General features: G+C 37.4%; 2 non-coding genes across 2 annotated transcripts; both read left to right on the forward strand.

Annotated features, from left to right (window-relative positions):
* Window positions 1-9,303: 9,303 nt before the first annotated feature.
* Window positions 9,304-9,410, forward strand: LOC141716496 (small nucleolar RNA R71). The gene has a single exon (XR_012573204.1). It is a non-coding gene; the product is annotated as a small nucleolar RNA R71 (small nucleolar RNA).
* Window positions 9,411-12,582: 3,172 nt separating this feature from the next.
* On the forward strand, window positions 12,583-12,654 carry TRNAD-GUC (transfer RNA aspartic acid (anticodon GUC)). The gene has a single exon. It is a non-coding gene; the product is annotated as a tRNA-Asp (tRNA).
* The last annotated feature ends 3,018 nt before the right edge of the window (window positions 12,655-15,672 follow it).

Genomic DNA, 15,672 nt, shown 5'->3' on the forward strand with positions numbered 1-15,672 from the left:
ATGTTTCTGCCGATTAGCCCCTCGCCACCGTGTTTTCTCTCCGGTGAGGCTGAGCATATCGATGTGGATTCTAGTGGTGGTAGTGTGAACTGTTGTTGGTGCCGCCTATGCTTTCTTTTCTATTTTCGGTTGGTTCCGACTTTTCTTAGTTCCGTTTTACTTGATTATCTCTGTATGTATATATACATGTTATGTGTATATATCAGTCGAATGGGGGGGTTTGTTATGTGTGTGGTACCGTCTGCATATTCTTGTGCCGCCTGCGTTTCTCTGACTTTTGGCTGTTGCTGTATTACTTTTTTTGGTTTTGGGCGTGCGTGTGATGTACACGCGCGTGTGTGCGTATTGCTGTTGAGTATGTGTTGTGGGTTCTGTTAGTTTAATTCGGTTTTATCTATTTCTGCAGGAAAATTAATTGAGGGATATTTGTGAAATATTTTTCCGTGCGGGAAATATTATCATATTTAATCGGTGAAATTCGTGAGGAAACCCAAAAATAATCAGGCACCAACGAATTTTGCCGCCGTCGGCGATGAGCCTCGGCGAGCTCATCGCCGACGGTGGACTGTGATGTTTATTCTGAGTCCTAATATTTTAAGATAAATAAATTCGTTCGTAAAATCATTTTTGAAACGAGAATGTGATTTTTTTCATATATATATTAAAAGTTAGGTACGTAAGTTAGTGAATGAATTGTGATTGGATTGATTGTTGAGTTTAATTGGTGGTTGTTGTGAACTTGATTGTCATTGGGTTGACGTCGATTATATTCGACGGGTAGTCCAAAAAATAAAGGAGACGCTGCCCGATTTTTGAGAAATCGAACTATGAAAATACGGGCACGTACCCGGGGATTATCCGGACGTCGAGCGAGTATAAGTATATACATAAACGTAAGTTTTATACAAAACCTGAATTATACCTTATAGTGAAATGTTTTGCCAAAACCAATAACCCTAATTTCATACGATAATAAGTATACATACTTTCTGAAAACAAATACTGAATTGATTTTCGAGAACGTAAACCCTAACTGATGCCTGTATTGCAATACTATATGTGTTACGAGTCGGATTTAAATATCGTTGGGTAAGAATTAGTATCGAGGATATGTCAAGCATACCTAGACATCTAACGTAGGGTATTTCGACCCTGTAGGTTATAGTCGGAAATCTGAAAGTGGACGATGGACTAAAAGATAACCTAGTGGTCAGTCGACGATCTCAGTAGAGTTTCAACATAAAGACCTGAGTGTCGTAGTCGAATCCAATGAGATCTAGTGGTTGGACGTTAGAGCCTGAGCAGCAGAACGGCTCAGAGTTGATCAGTAATAGTTGTAAAGCCTTGTAAGGCAAGTATTTCTGAACTTTTCTTCAAGATATATTACCAATGTTTTTGAACTGTTTCATAACATGTGGCTATTATTAAACATAACTCCTGTTTTATAATGCAAGTACTTTAAACCATTTAACCTTGTACCCTGATTTTTCTTGATCTTGAGCCATAAGCTTTATTCTTTATAAACCATCCTTTGTTGATCCTCAGACACCAAACTACACAAATATGATACTGCACCCCAAATGTATAACTACCAAACACCAAACACTGGAAGAAAATTGTTTGAAAACACAGAAACCTTTATACTACAACCATTCTTTATACCATCAAAGAACTATACTTTGAAAAATCATTTCTGACCTAATACCGGATGCTGGTACAAATTGAAAATCATTTCTTATATATACCCTGAAATTCCCTTGAGATATCCATAAGCCTCCTATTGCTTTTATTCTTGTGTTTAACTATCGTTGATTATGAACTTGCTTTATTGAATTATATCATTTATCATATTGAACTACTTTAGGATTGGATAGTTTTTATATATATGTGGACCAGATTCGTGGTCAGACCATACCAATGGTCAAGTTAGGCCAATGTGTGCCTTGGATCCAGTAATTAGAGCAGTGTTGTGTGCTTGCTCGGGGTTAGTGCGTGACTGATCAGCAGCCTAACCTTGGTTTTTAAAACTTAAAATGAATATCCAATTCTAATGATTAGTTAAAAAGAAACTTGATTCCTTTGAATCATCTCATTTGATCATTGTTTAACTTCAATTATCGTTATCGTGACTTGCTGAGCTAGTTAGCTCACCCTTGCGATTCTTTTATATATTTTACAGTTGAAAAGAATATCGATGATAGTGAAGTTCCTCAGTCCAAAGTGCGGGCTAAGGTTCCAGTCGAGTTGGATCGAGCTAGCAGAAGTTTCATGCGGTAAAGAGATAGTTAGATTGTAAAAAAAATGATTTTATTATCAATTGTAAGTTAAATTAGTTGGGATTTGGTACGATGTAATAAATTAAGGTTGTGGCTTATTTTCATACTTTAACCTATTGTGATCCGTGGTTTTGTGAAACAGGGTCATTATAAATAATATTTCTTATACAGGTTGATATATTGTGTTTGTGTTGTGGACCCCAAACTTCTGACCCGGGTTTGGAGGGCGCCACACCTGTGCTGTGAACCTTATTATATTATATAACCGTATTTAACAATCTAATATTCTGTATCCCATTTGATACTAGATTGTTCATAATATATAATATTAGGCAACATGTAAACATTCAAATGATTCTCAAATAAACTGGCCAGAAATAAATGTACATACTTCAAATAAATATTTTCAGTATACACTAACAAATGCTAGTGTAGTGATGTCGTGATATTGAGTTTTTTTAGATTGATTTGCATGCTAGAGACACTTGTATTTCACTAAGTCTTATAGGTTGCTAGAGTGCTAGATCATAGTCATGATTTGTTTGATTGTCGAGGTTTAATCGCTTGTTTATATTTGGAATTTAGGGCATTCTCTTAATAATAAAAGACATGGATATTTAAAAATTGGAGAAATTGGATTTCAATGCTAGATGTGAATAAGGCTAGGCATCAAATGGCTAGTAGCCGGCTCATATTTATATGAGTAGTCTAGGGTTGAGCGAGATGGAGCGAAACGCACTCGTTCAGAAATTTGTGAAAAAAGGAAAAAAAAGAAATAAAAGAAGAAAAAAATAATAAGAGTTATGTATAATTGATCACAAGTGGGCTCTTTAGTACTCGAGTTATCAAGTTCTTAGGGGACTTTGTGCCTAGTGACCTAAGGCTTTCATAGTCTGGAATTTGCTAACTTAACGCTTGCTACATGGGTACTATTGTATAAGTCTTTTGTGGACCTCGCTCATTGCACGATCAAATAAGCATACTTGTGTTTTGTTATTGCGAATAAAAGCATGAATTCATAAAAACTCTGATATAAGAATTGAAGTGTTATAATTTATTTTGAGTCTAACTTTTATTCTATTTATAAACTTACGATTATTTTGATAAGTAGTGAGTCATGATTGTCGGTCTAGTAGCAATAGTATATCTGTAAGCATCTGCATACACGCACGTCTCTAGTTTGTAGGTTGATTTGAGAGATTTGATTGATCTTTATGCGAATAATTGCATTCGCTGAGGTGTTGCTTATTGGTTGGTTTAGTTATTCTATGGGGATCATTGCATTCATATTAGTTGCATTCATGCATTTTTATTTCTTATTATTTAAGTCTGTTTATGCTTGAGAACAAGCATCGATTCAAGTTTGAGGTTATGTTAAGTGGCATTTATGACACTTTATAATGCTCTAATAAGCTTTGGATTGGTGCATTTGTACTCAAGTTGTTAAGTGTTTTAACATGTTTTCTAGTGTTTTTGCATTTCAGACATTATCTAGGTAATCAGGTGAATTAGCATTCTTTTGGTGCTAAATAGTGTCTAGGTGGTGTTGGAATAAAAGCTCGCGAAGATCGGATCGAATCTGCAAGAAAAATTCAAGAAGTCAATTTTGGCAGAAGGCCAGCGCGCCTGCGCTGATGAAGCGCGTGGTCGCGCCGAAGTACAGGAAGCCAGCGCGCCCGTGCTGATGAAGCGCGCGCCCGCGCCGTGTCGGGAATAAAATCCTGATTCTATTACAATTCTGTTTTCTGGACTCTTGGGCTGTTTGGACTGCTATATATTGATAACTCAAGATCGTTTTTTAATAAGGAGACTTACCAGAGCACAAGGAGAAGACGACAAGAGACCTATAGCACAATTCAACAAAGGCAAAGATGATCTAGTTTATTCTTGTGAATCTTGGTTTTGAGTTGTAACCTTGGATGCTCGTTTCTTATTTTGTTGAACCTATACTCTTGTTTGTACTTGGTTTTATTTATTCGTTATAAAGACTACGTTTTACATACCATGCTTTAATCGGAACCCACGTTGATGATGAGTTCGATTATGGGCTAATCGTTATCGTGGGGTTCTAGAGGATTTATTTATGGATTTTTTTAGTTAATTTGATTGAAGTCTTAGTATGTGGTGATTGTATGATATCTTAGTATCGGTTGTGTGTATGCGTCTTATGAGCGTCTGTTAGGGCGAAAACACGCGCTAATATTCACGCAAGTATACGCGTTCGCAAGTAGTATAAGATATAAATCAGATTCGTTCCCACAGAGACTAGTTTAGGTTAAGTTCAATTTATGCACCTATGCAACAATGTATGGTTATCGCTCAATGCTAAGACAAATAATAAATTGGGTTTTTATTAAACTAAGAGATTAAACTAACAATTATAACTAAGAGAACAAGAATGGTTGAATTAATATATATGAAAAACATGGGATTCTAACTTCATTAAATACTTCATTCAATAGCCTTATTGTTCTTAACCTTAGCATGCGATGGTGATGATACTAATCAGATAACACGAAACTGATAAACACCAACTTTCGTTGCACGAGTACCATTCTACCAGACATCCACAAAAGAGATAGAAGCTGAATAGGCACCAATTATATTGAGACCCTATATGTCTATAGAATTTGACAACATAACGGTTTAAGCACAAGTTATCTATCTTGATTACATAGGGCAAGTAAAACGGTTAGAGTTACCTACGAATAATGCATACACATACATGAACCTATGCTAGCATGGCAATTTCTAAACCTCTATATTCACTGTCGCTTCAATAGAGATTAACACGCAATCTTATATGTTAGCTACGCACATAAGATGAATAAGCACAACCAAAACTAGGATATCAATCAATCACCACACACCAAGATATCGAAACAAATTAACTATTGAAATCCATAAGTAAATCCGCTAGAACCCCATGACAATGATTAGCCCATAATAGAACTCATCGTCACCATGGTTTCCAATGAAAGCATGGTATAAAACAAGGTCTTAATAAACTGAAAAATAATTAAAGTACGAATAAACGAGATCTAGGTTCAATAAGAACAAAAATGAGCATCTAAAGTTACAAATAATTCAAAGAATCACAAGTTGAAAATAAGATCTTCTTTTTCGGAGTTGTTCTGTGCTTCTAGGTCTTCTCCTTGGTATCCAAATCTTCCCGGATGATAAAAACCCTTTTTTAAGTATATATACGTCCCTATTGGACCTGGACCCTTAAAATCGTCAAATTCCACACAAAAAAGGCTTTTTCAGCGAAATCAGCGACCAGCCGCCTCCTGGGCGGCCGCTCAGCTCTCCTGAGCGGGCGCTCAGCTCTCTGAGCGGGCGCTCAGCTACTGACTGGGAAAATACCCGCTCAGGAGAGCTGAGCGGGCGCTCAGCTACTTACTGGGAAAATATTCTGATGAATCTTGTTTTGACCATAACTTGAGTTCTACTCATCAGAATTAGGCGATTCAACTGCCCACACGAAGCTATTGAGATTCTCTACAACTTGACAATGGCCTTGGCTTCCAATTCTGATCACTTTTCATCATATTTCCTTTAAAAGCTCTTTTCTTCATATAACTGATACCTGAAATGCAATAACACAAAAACACATCAAAATACCAACAACATGAGTCCAAAACATCAATTTAAGGTTGTAATGAAGCATTCCAAGTGGATATAAAATCCACTTATCACACCCCCAAACTTGAATCGATGCTTGTCCTCAAGCATAAACAGACTCAATACTATAAAATAAACCTAATGCATGAATGCAACTACATGAATGCAACTAAATGATAATGCAATCGATCCCCCCAGAATAACCATAACCAAATGAATAAACCAATGCCTCTAAGAATGCAATAACTTGAAACAGAGTTCGATTAAATCCCACAAACCAACTCACAAACCAGAAACGTGCGTGTGTGGATGCTTAACAGATATACTCTCGATACTAGATCAATAACCATAACTTATCTATCATCGAAACAATCAAAAGTTTATAAACAGAATAGAAAATAAACGCATTATGACTCACAACACCTCCTTTCTACTAGAGTTATACAAGGATTCACACTATTATTGAACACATACCAAAAGTGCTTATTTGATTGTGCAATGAATGAGGTCCCAAAAGACTTATATAATAATACCCATGTAGCGAGCGTTAGGTTAGCGGATCCCAGACTATAAAAGCCTTAGGTCACTAGGCACAAAGTCCCCTAGAACTTAATAACTCGAGTATTAAAGAGCTCACTCTTGATCAATTATGCATAAACGCATACTTTTTCTTTCTTTTTTTTCTCTTTTTTCTTTTTTTTCTTTTTTTTCAACAATTTCTGAATGAGTGCGTTTCGCTCCATCTCATTCAACCTTAGACTACTCATAAAAATATGAGCCAGCTACTAGCCATTTGACACCTAGCCTTACAATAACTAGCAATGAAATCCAAGTTTTTCTCTCCAGATAAAAAGAATCAGTGTTTTTACGTCACTACGAGAATATCACAAATTCTAAATATAACCAAGTGATTAAATATCAACAATAAACAAGTAGGATCATGATCTAGATCAAAAGCAACCCTATAAGACTTTGTGAAAATATTTATTTCTGGCATGCAAATCAATTCATTAGGACTTAAACATTCCTCTATTCATCATCACCACACTCAAATCAACATCAACTTATCAAATATCATAGTTCATCTTAAGGGATCATGCTAAATATGCATGCAAATGCAACTATATGAAATCACATAAAAACAAACAAATATGTCCTAAATGAACAATCATACAAAAATATGAATGAACTACAATTAAACATGCAACATGAATCTAGATGAATCTATATGGACACACACTAGTAATCCTTACATTATCACCCCCAAACTTAAAATTTTCAATATCCTCGTTGAAGGTAATAATAAGGATTTCAGGTATACCTAATTAGCGGGAGAGTCACCCTCGTCGGGTGGAGGATCAGGTGGTCAATCAACTTCGCCACCAGTGTCTTGAACAACAGTACCGAAAGCGTGTGTCAAATCTTCAGCAAAATGATGGTGAATGTCGTGCATGGCCTCCATACGCCTAGTTACTTGCATGTACTGCTCATCACCAACACCAGTCCTATCAACTACCTGCTGCTCATGAGAAGAACCCTCTGTAAGCACTACAGGATCCGTTCGGCTACCCTCTTCATCATCAAAGATATATCCCAACCCCTTGTCATGGGGTGCACCTAACTCAAGTGATCTGGTAGTGGGTTGAGCTCAAGTGTAGGAGCATCTTCAATAGACGGTTCAAGACGCTCCTGAGAAATTTTCAGCTCTGCTAACCCAAGAGAATCGAATGACTTCCACGGAGATGCATTCAAAACCTGCAGTTGCTCTACTTTAAAACACTCCTCTTTAGCTGTGGGTAACTTTATTTCCTTGAACACATTAAAAGTGACCTTTTGATCGTGAACCTTCATCATAAGCTCTCTTTTTTGCACATCGATCATAGTTCGGCCTGTAGCCAAGAATGGTCTTCCCAAGATGATGGGAATCTTCTTATCTTCCTCAAAATCAAGAATTACAAAGTCAGCAGGGAAGAAGAGTTTATCCACCTTGACCAAGACATCCTCCACTATACCTCGTGGATAAGCGATGGAACGGTCAGCTAGTTGCAATGACATGTATGTTGGTTTCGGATCAGGCAGACCAAGCTTCTTGAAGATAGATAAGGGCATCTGATTGATGCTAGCTCCTAAATCACATAAACACTTGTCGAACGACAAGTTTCCGATGGTGCAAGGAATAGTGAAGCTTCCGGGATCTTTAAGCTTCAGAGGCAACTTCTGTTGCAGCACAGCACTGCATTCCTCCCTGAGAGCAATGGTCTCTAAGTCATCGAGCTTCACTTTCCGAGAGAGAATACCTTTCATAAACCTCGCATAGCTAGGCATCTGTTCAAGAGCTTTAGCAAAAGGTATGTTGATATGAAGTTTCTTGAACACCTCCAAAAACTTCTGAAACTGCTTATCCGGCTTTTTCTTCTGCAGCCTCTTTGGAAAAGGAGGTGGAGGATAGATATGTTTCTCCCCTGTATTACCCTCAGGAGGAGTGTGTTCCACATTAGTCTTCCTTGGTTCCACCTCTGCTTCCTTCTGCACTTCTTCTTCAGCCACAACTGCATTTTCAGAATCTTGAGATTTTTCAGGCTCTTCGTCTTGCTGAATTTGGGGGCTTGCGACCTTTCCAGACCTTAAGGTGATGGCGTTCACATGTTCTTCAACTTCCCTCTTTCCTGAATTGGCTTCTGTATCACTAGGAAGCATTCCTGGTGGTCGATTCAATAAGGCATTAGCAATTTGCCCTATTTGGTTCTCCAGAGTCTTGATAGAAACAGCCTGGCTTTGGCATATAAGAGCCTGGTTTTTGCACATAAGCCTCAACTCCTCCAATTCAGATTTTTCATTCGAAGATAGACCTGCATCATGAGTTTTTTGTTGAAGTTGGAGTTGTTGCTGAAAACCAGGAGGATTGAACAGCTTATTTCCAAACTGCTGGAATGGTTGTTGCATCGCATTCTGATTGTTGTTCCAGCTGAACTTAGGATGATTCCAGTTGTCAGGATGATAAGTGTCTGGAACTGGTTGCTGCGATCTCTGAAAGTTGCTCACAAACTGAGCTTAGTCGCTAGATATAGCACATTGCTCTGTCGCATGCGGACCTGCACACAGCTCACAAACACTGGTTATCTGCTTAACACCATAGTTAGCCAGAGAATCGATCTTCATAGACAACGCCTTTAGTTGAGCAATGATAGCCGTAGCTGTATCCACTTCAAGAACTCCTGCTACCTTGCCATGTGGATATCTCTGGGTTGGATACTGATATTCATTAGCAGCCATCAATTCAATTAGATCATAAGCTTCCTTATAGCTCTTTGCCCATAATGCTCCGCCTGATGCTGCATCGAGCATGGGTCTGGACTGTGCTCCCAACCCATTGTAAAAACAAGTGATGATCATCCAATCAGGAATTCCATGATGAGGACACTTCCTAAGCATCTCCTTGTAGCGCTCCCAAGCTTCACATAGCGATTCTCCCGTTTGCTGCACAAATTGAGTAATAGCGTTCCTCATTGCAGCTGTCTTCGCCATAGGGAAGAATTTAGTAAGGAATTTCTGAGCAAGATCCTCCCAAGTAGTAATCGAACCAGCTGGTAGAGAGTGTAACCAGCTCTTAGCCTTTTCCCTCAGAGAGAATGGGAACAGTCACAGCTTCACAGCATCTTCAGAAACACCATTGAACTTGAAGATGTCACAGATCTCAATGAAATCCCTAATGTGCATATTTGGATCTTCCGTTAAAGAACCCCCAAACTGGATTAAATTCTGCACCCATTAAATTATGCCAGGCTTGATCTCAAAGGTATTAGCTGTGATAGCTGGCCGGACAATGCTATATTAAATGTCATTGATCTTGGGTTGAGAAAAATCCATCAAGGCTTTCGTTCGTGCTACTGGATCTCCCATTGTAATGAGTACCTGAAACACAAACAAATAAACTGTGAAAGTAAAAAAATCCGAGTCAGTGAACTTTAACGACCACTGATGACAAGCACATAAACTAAAAATTAACACCGAGTCCCCGGTAGTGGCGCCAAAAACTTGTTAGGGCGAAAACACGCGCTAATATTCACGCAAGTATACGCGTTCGCAAGTAGTATAAGATATAAATCAGATTCGTTCCCACAGATACTGGTTTAGTTTAATTTCAATTTATGCACCTATGCAACAATGTATGGTTATCGCTCAATGCTAAGACAAATAACAAATTGGGTTTTTATTAAACTAAGAGATTAAACTAACAATTATAACTAAGAGAACAAGAATGGTTGAATTAATATATATGACAAACATGGGATTCTAACTTCATTAAATACTTCATTCAATAGCCTTATTGTTCTTAACCTTAGCATGCGATGGTGATGATACTAATCACATAACATGAAACTGATAAACACCAACTTTCGTTGCACGAGTACCATTCTACCAGACATCCACAAAAGAGATAGAAGCTAAATAGGCACCAATTATATTGAGACCCTATATGTCTATAGAATTTGAAAACATAACGGTTTAAGCACAAGTTATCTATCTTGATTACATAGGGCAAGTAAAACGGTTAGAGTTACCTACGAATCATGCATACACATACATGAACCTATGCTAACATGCCAAGTTCTAAACCTCTATATTCACTGTCGCTTCAATAGAGATTAACACGCTATCTTATATGTTAGCTACGCACATAAGATGAATAAGCACAACCAAAACTAGGATATCAATCAATCACCACACACTAAGATATCGAAATAAATTAACTATTGAAATCCATAAGTAAATCCGCTAGAACCCCATGACAATGATTAGCCCATAATCGAACTCATCGTCATCATGGGTTCCAATGAAAGCATGGTATAAAACAAGGTCTTAATAAACTGAAAAATAATTAAAGTACGAATAAACGAGATCTAGGTTCAACAAGAACGAAAACGAGCATCCAAAGTTACAACTAATTCAAAGAATCACAAGTTAAAAACAAGATCTTCTTTTTCGGAGTTGTTATGTGCTTCTAGGTCTTCTCCTTGGTATCCCAATCTTCCCGGATGATGAAAACCCTTTTTTTAAAGTATATATACGACCATAGTGGACCTGGACCCTTAAAATCGTCAAATTCCACTAAAAAAAGGCTTTTTCAGCGAAATCAGCGACCAGTCGCCTCCTGAGCGGCCGCTCAGCTCTCCTGAGCGGGCGCTCAGCTACTGACTGGGAAAATATTCTGATGAATCTTGTTTTGACCATAACTTGAGTCTTACTCGTCAGAATTAGGCGATTCAACTGCCCACGCGAAGCTATTGAGATTCTCTACAACTTGACAATGGCCTTGGCTTCCAATTCTGATCACTTTTCATCATATTTCCTTTAAAAGCTCTTTTCTTCATATAACTGATACTTGAAATGCAATAACACAAAAATACATCAAAATACCAACAACTTGAGTCCAAAACACCAATTTAAGCTTATAATGAAGCATTCCAAGTGGATATAAAATCCACTTATCACACCCCCAAACTTGAATCGATGTTTGTCCTCAAGCATAAACAGACTCAATACTATAAAATAAACCTAATGCATGAATACAACTACATGAATGCAACTAAATGATAATGCAATCGATCCCCCCAGAATAACCATAACCAAATGAATAAACCAATGCCTCTAAGAATGCAATAACTTGAAACAGAGTTCGAATAAATCCCACAAACCAACTCATAAACCAGAAACGTGCGTGTGTGGATGCTTAACAGATATACTCTCGATACTAGATCAATAACCATAACTTATCTATCATCGAAACAATCAAAAGTTTATAAACAGAATAGACAATAAACACATTATGACTAACAACACCTCCTTTCTACTAGAGTTATAAAAGGATTTACACTATTATTGAACACATAATAAAGATGCTTATTTGATCGTGCAATGAATGAGGTCCCAAAAGACTTATACAATAATACCCATGTAGTGAGCGTTAGGTTAGCGGATCCCAGACTATAAAAGCCTTAGGTCACTAGGCACAAAGTCCCCTAGAACTTAATAACTCGAGTATTAAAGAGCTCACTCTTCATCAATTATGCATAAACACATACTTTTTTCTTTCTTTTTTTTCTCTTTTTTCTTTTTTCTTCTTTTTTTTCAACAATTTCTGAATGAGTGCATTTCGCTCCATCTCATTCAACCTTAGACTACTAATAAAAATATGAGCCGACTACTAGCCATTTGACACCTAGCCTTACAACAACTAGCAATGAAATCCAAGTTTTTCTCTCCAGATAAAAAGAATCAGTGTTTTTACGTCACTACGAGAATATCACAAATTCTAAATATAACCAAGTAATTAAATCTCAACAATAAACAAGTATGATCATGATCTAGATCAAAAGCAACCCTATAAGACTTTGTGAAAATAATTGTTTCTGGCATGCAAATCAATTCATTAGGACTTAAACATCCCTCTATTCGTCATCACCACACTGAAATCAACATCAACTTATCAAATATCATAGTTCATCTTAAGGGATCATGCTAAATACGCATGCAAATGGAACTATATGAAATCACATAAAAATAAACAAATATGTCCTAAATGAATAATCATACAAAAATATGAATGAACTACAATTAAACATGCAACATGAATCTATATGAATCTATATGGACACACACTACTAATCCTTACTAATCCGCTATCGTTGTAGTATAGTGGTAAGTATTCCCGCCTGTCACGCGGGTGACCCGGGTTCGATCCCCGGCAGCGGCGCCAAAAACTTGTTAGGGCGAAAACACGCGCTAATATTCACGCAAGTATACGCGTTCGCAAGTAGTATATGATATAAATCAGATTCGTTCCCACAGAGACTGGTTTAGGTTAAGTTTAATTTATGCACCTATGCAACAATGTATGGTTATCGCTCAATGCTAAGATAAATAACAAATTGGGTTTTTATTAAACTAAGAGATTAAACTAACAATTTTAACTAAGAGAATAAGAATGGTTGAATTAATATATATGACAAACATGGGATTCTAACTTCATTAAATACTTCATTCAATAGCCTTATTGTTCTTAACCTTAGCATGCGATGGTGATGATACTAATCAGATAACACGAAACTGATAAACACCAACTTTCGTTGCACGAGTACCATTCTACCAGACATCCATAAAAGAGATAGAAGCTGAATAGGCACCAATTATATAGAGACCCTATATGTCTATAGAATTTGACAACATAACGGTTTAAGCACAAGTTATCTATCTTGATTATATAGGGCAAGTAAAACGGTTAGAGTTACCTACGAATCATGCATACACATACATGAACCTATGCTAGCATGGCAAGTTCTAAACCTCTATATTCACTGTCACTTCAATAGAGATTAACAGGCTATCTTATATGTTAGCTACGCACATAAGACGAATAAGCACAACCAAAACTAGGATATCAATCAATCACCATACACCAAGATATCGAAACAAATTAACTATTGAAATCCATAAGTAAATCCGCTAGAACCCCATGACAACGATTAGCCCATAATCGAACTCATCATCACCATGGGTTCCAATGAAAGCATGGTATAAAACAAGGTCTTAATAAACTGAAAAATAATTAAAGTACGAATAAACGAGATCTAGGTTTAACAAGAACGAAAACGAACATCCAAAGTTACAACTAATTCAAAGAATCACAAGTAGAAAACAAGATCTTCTTTTTCGGAGTTGTTCTGTGCTTCTAGGTCTTCTCCTTGGTATCCCAATCTTCCCGGATGATGAAAACCCTTTTTTTTAAGTATATATACGCCCCTAGTGGACCTGGACCCTTAAAATCGTCAAATTTCACTCAAAAAAGGTTTTTTCAGCGAAATCAGCGACCAGCCGCCTCCTGAGTGGGTGCTCAGCTCTCAGAATGGACGCTCAGCTCTGCTGAGTGGGCGCTCAGCTCTGCTGAGCGGGCGCTCAGCTACTGACTGGGAAAATATTCTGATGAATCTTGTTTTGACCATAACTTGAGTTCTACTCGTCAGAATTAGGCGATTCAACTGCCCACGCGAAGCTATTGAGATTCTCTACAACTTGAAAATGGCCTTGGCTTCCAATTCTGATCACTTTTCATCATATTTCCTTTAAAAGCTCTTTTCTTCATATAACTGATACCTGAAATGCAATAACACAAAAACACATCAAAATACCAACAACTTGAGTCCAAAACACCAATTTAAGCTTGTAATGAAGCATTCCAAGTGGATATAAAATCCACTTATCAGCGTCGCGAACTTATAAGATAGTGTGTTAATTCTTAATGAAGCGAAAGTGAATTTAAGGATTTAGAATTTGCCATGCTAGCATAGGTTCATGTATTTGCTATGCATGATTCGTAGGTAATTTTAACCATCTTACTTGCCCTATGTAATCAAGATAGATAACTTGTGCTTAAACCGTTATGTTGTCAAATTCTGTAGACATATAGGGTCTCAATATAATTGGTGTCTATTAAGCTTCTATCTCTTTTGTGGATGTCTGGTAATATAGTACTCGCGCAACGAAAGTTGGCGTTTATTAGTTTCGTGTTATCTGATTAGTGTCATCACCATTGCATGCTAAGGGTAAGATCAATAATACTATTGGATGAAGTATTTAATGAAGTTAGAATCCCATATTTGTCATAATTATTAATTCAATCAATCTTATTCTCGTAGTTATAATTATTAGTTTAATTCTTAGTTATAAACATCCTCAATTAGTTATAGTCTTAGCATTGAATAATAACCATACATTGTTGCTTAAGTGCGTGAATTAATTAGTTAACCAATACAGTCTCTGTGGGAACGATCTAGAAAAGATTCTATACTACTTGCGAACACGTATACTTGCATGTATTATTAGCGCGTGTTTAGCAAGTAACAGATACACCGTGGACAAGCTAGTGGATATTTATCTAAAGAAGATTATAGCGAGATATGGAGTTCCCATTGCCATAGTGTCGGATAGGGAACCAAGGTTTAACTCCAGATTTTGGAGGAGCTTTCAAGAATGCGTAGGCACTAGACTAAATATAAGTATGGATTACCATACCTAAATAGATGAGCAGAGTGAAAGAACCATTCAGACTATAGAAGATATGTTAAGGGTCTGCACAATGGGCTAAAAAGGAAGTTGGAGTGACCACTTACCTCTGATTGAGTTTGCCTACAATAATAGCTACCATACGAGCATAGGAATGCCTCCGTATGAAGCTCTTTACGGAAGAAGGTGCCTTAGATTCTCCCTTATGTTGGAGACATATAATTGTCTCCCTTATGTTGGGACGAAGTGGGCGAATATAAGATTCTAAGACCCGAACTTGTCCAGTAGACGCGAGAGACAGTAGGACTCATCAGGAAAAGACTGGTAGCGGCTCAAGATAGACATAAAAAGTACGCCGACCAGACTAGGAAGGATAGAGAATATGAAGTGGGAGATTCAGTGCTGCTGAAAGTGTCTCCGTGAAAAGGAGTGATGAGGTTTGGAAAGAAAGTGAAGTTCAGCCCTAGATTCATCGGGCCATTTGAAATCTTGAGAAGGATAGGACCTCTAGCTTACGAGCTCGTCTTGCCAAATAACTTTCAACAAGTGCACAATGTGTTCCATGTGTCAATGCTGAGAAAGTACCATGCTAATGCACGATACATGATAGAATATGAACAGGTAGACCTACAACCAGATCTGACCTACATAGAACAACCGGTGAAGATAATGGACTCAAAGGAACATGTGCTGAGGAACAAGACCGTCAAGC

The sequence above is a fragment of the Apium graveolens genome, chromosome 3 (assembly GCF_009905375.1).
Source record: "Apium graveolens cultivar Ventura chromosome 3, ASM990537v1, whole genome shotgun sequence".
NCBI lineage: Eukaryota > Viridiplantae > Streptophyta > Magnoliopsida > Apiales > Apiaceae > Apium > Apium graveolens.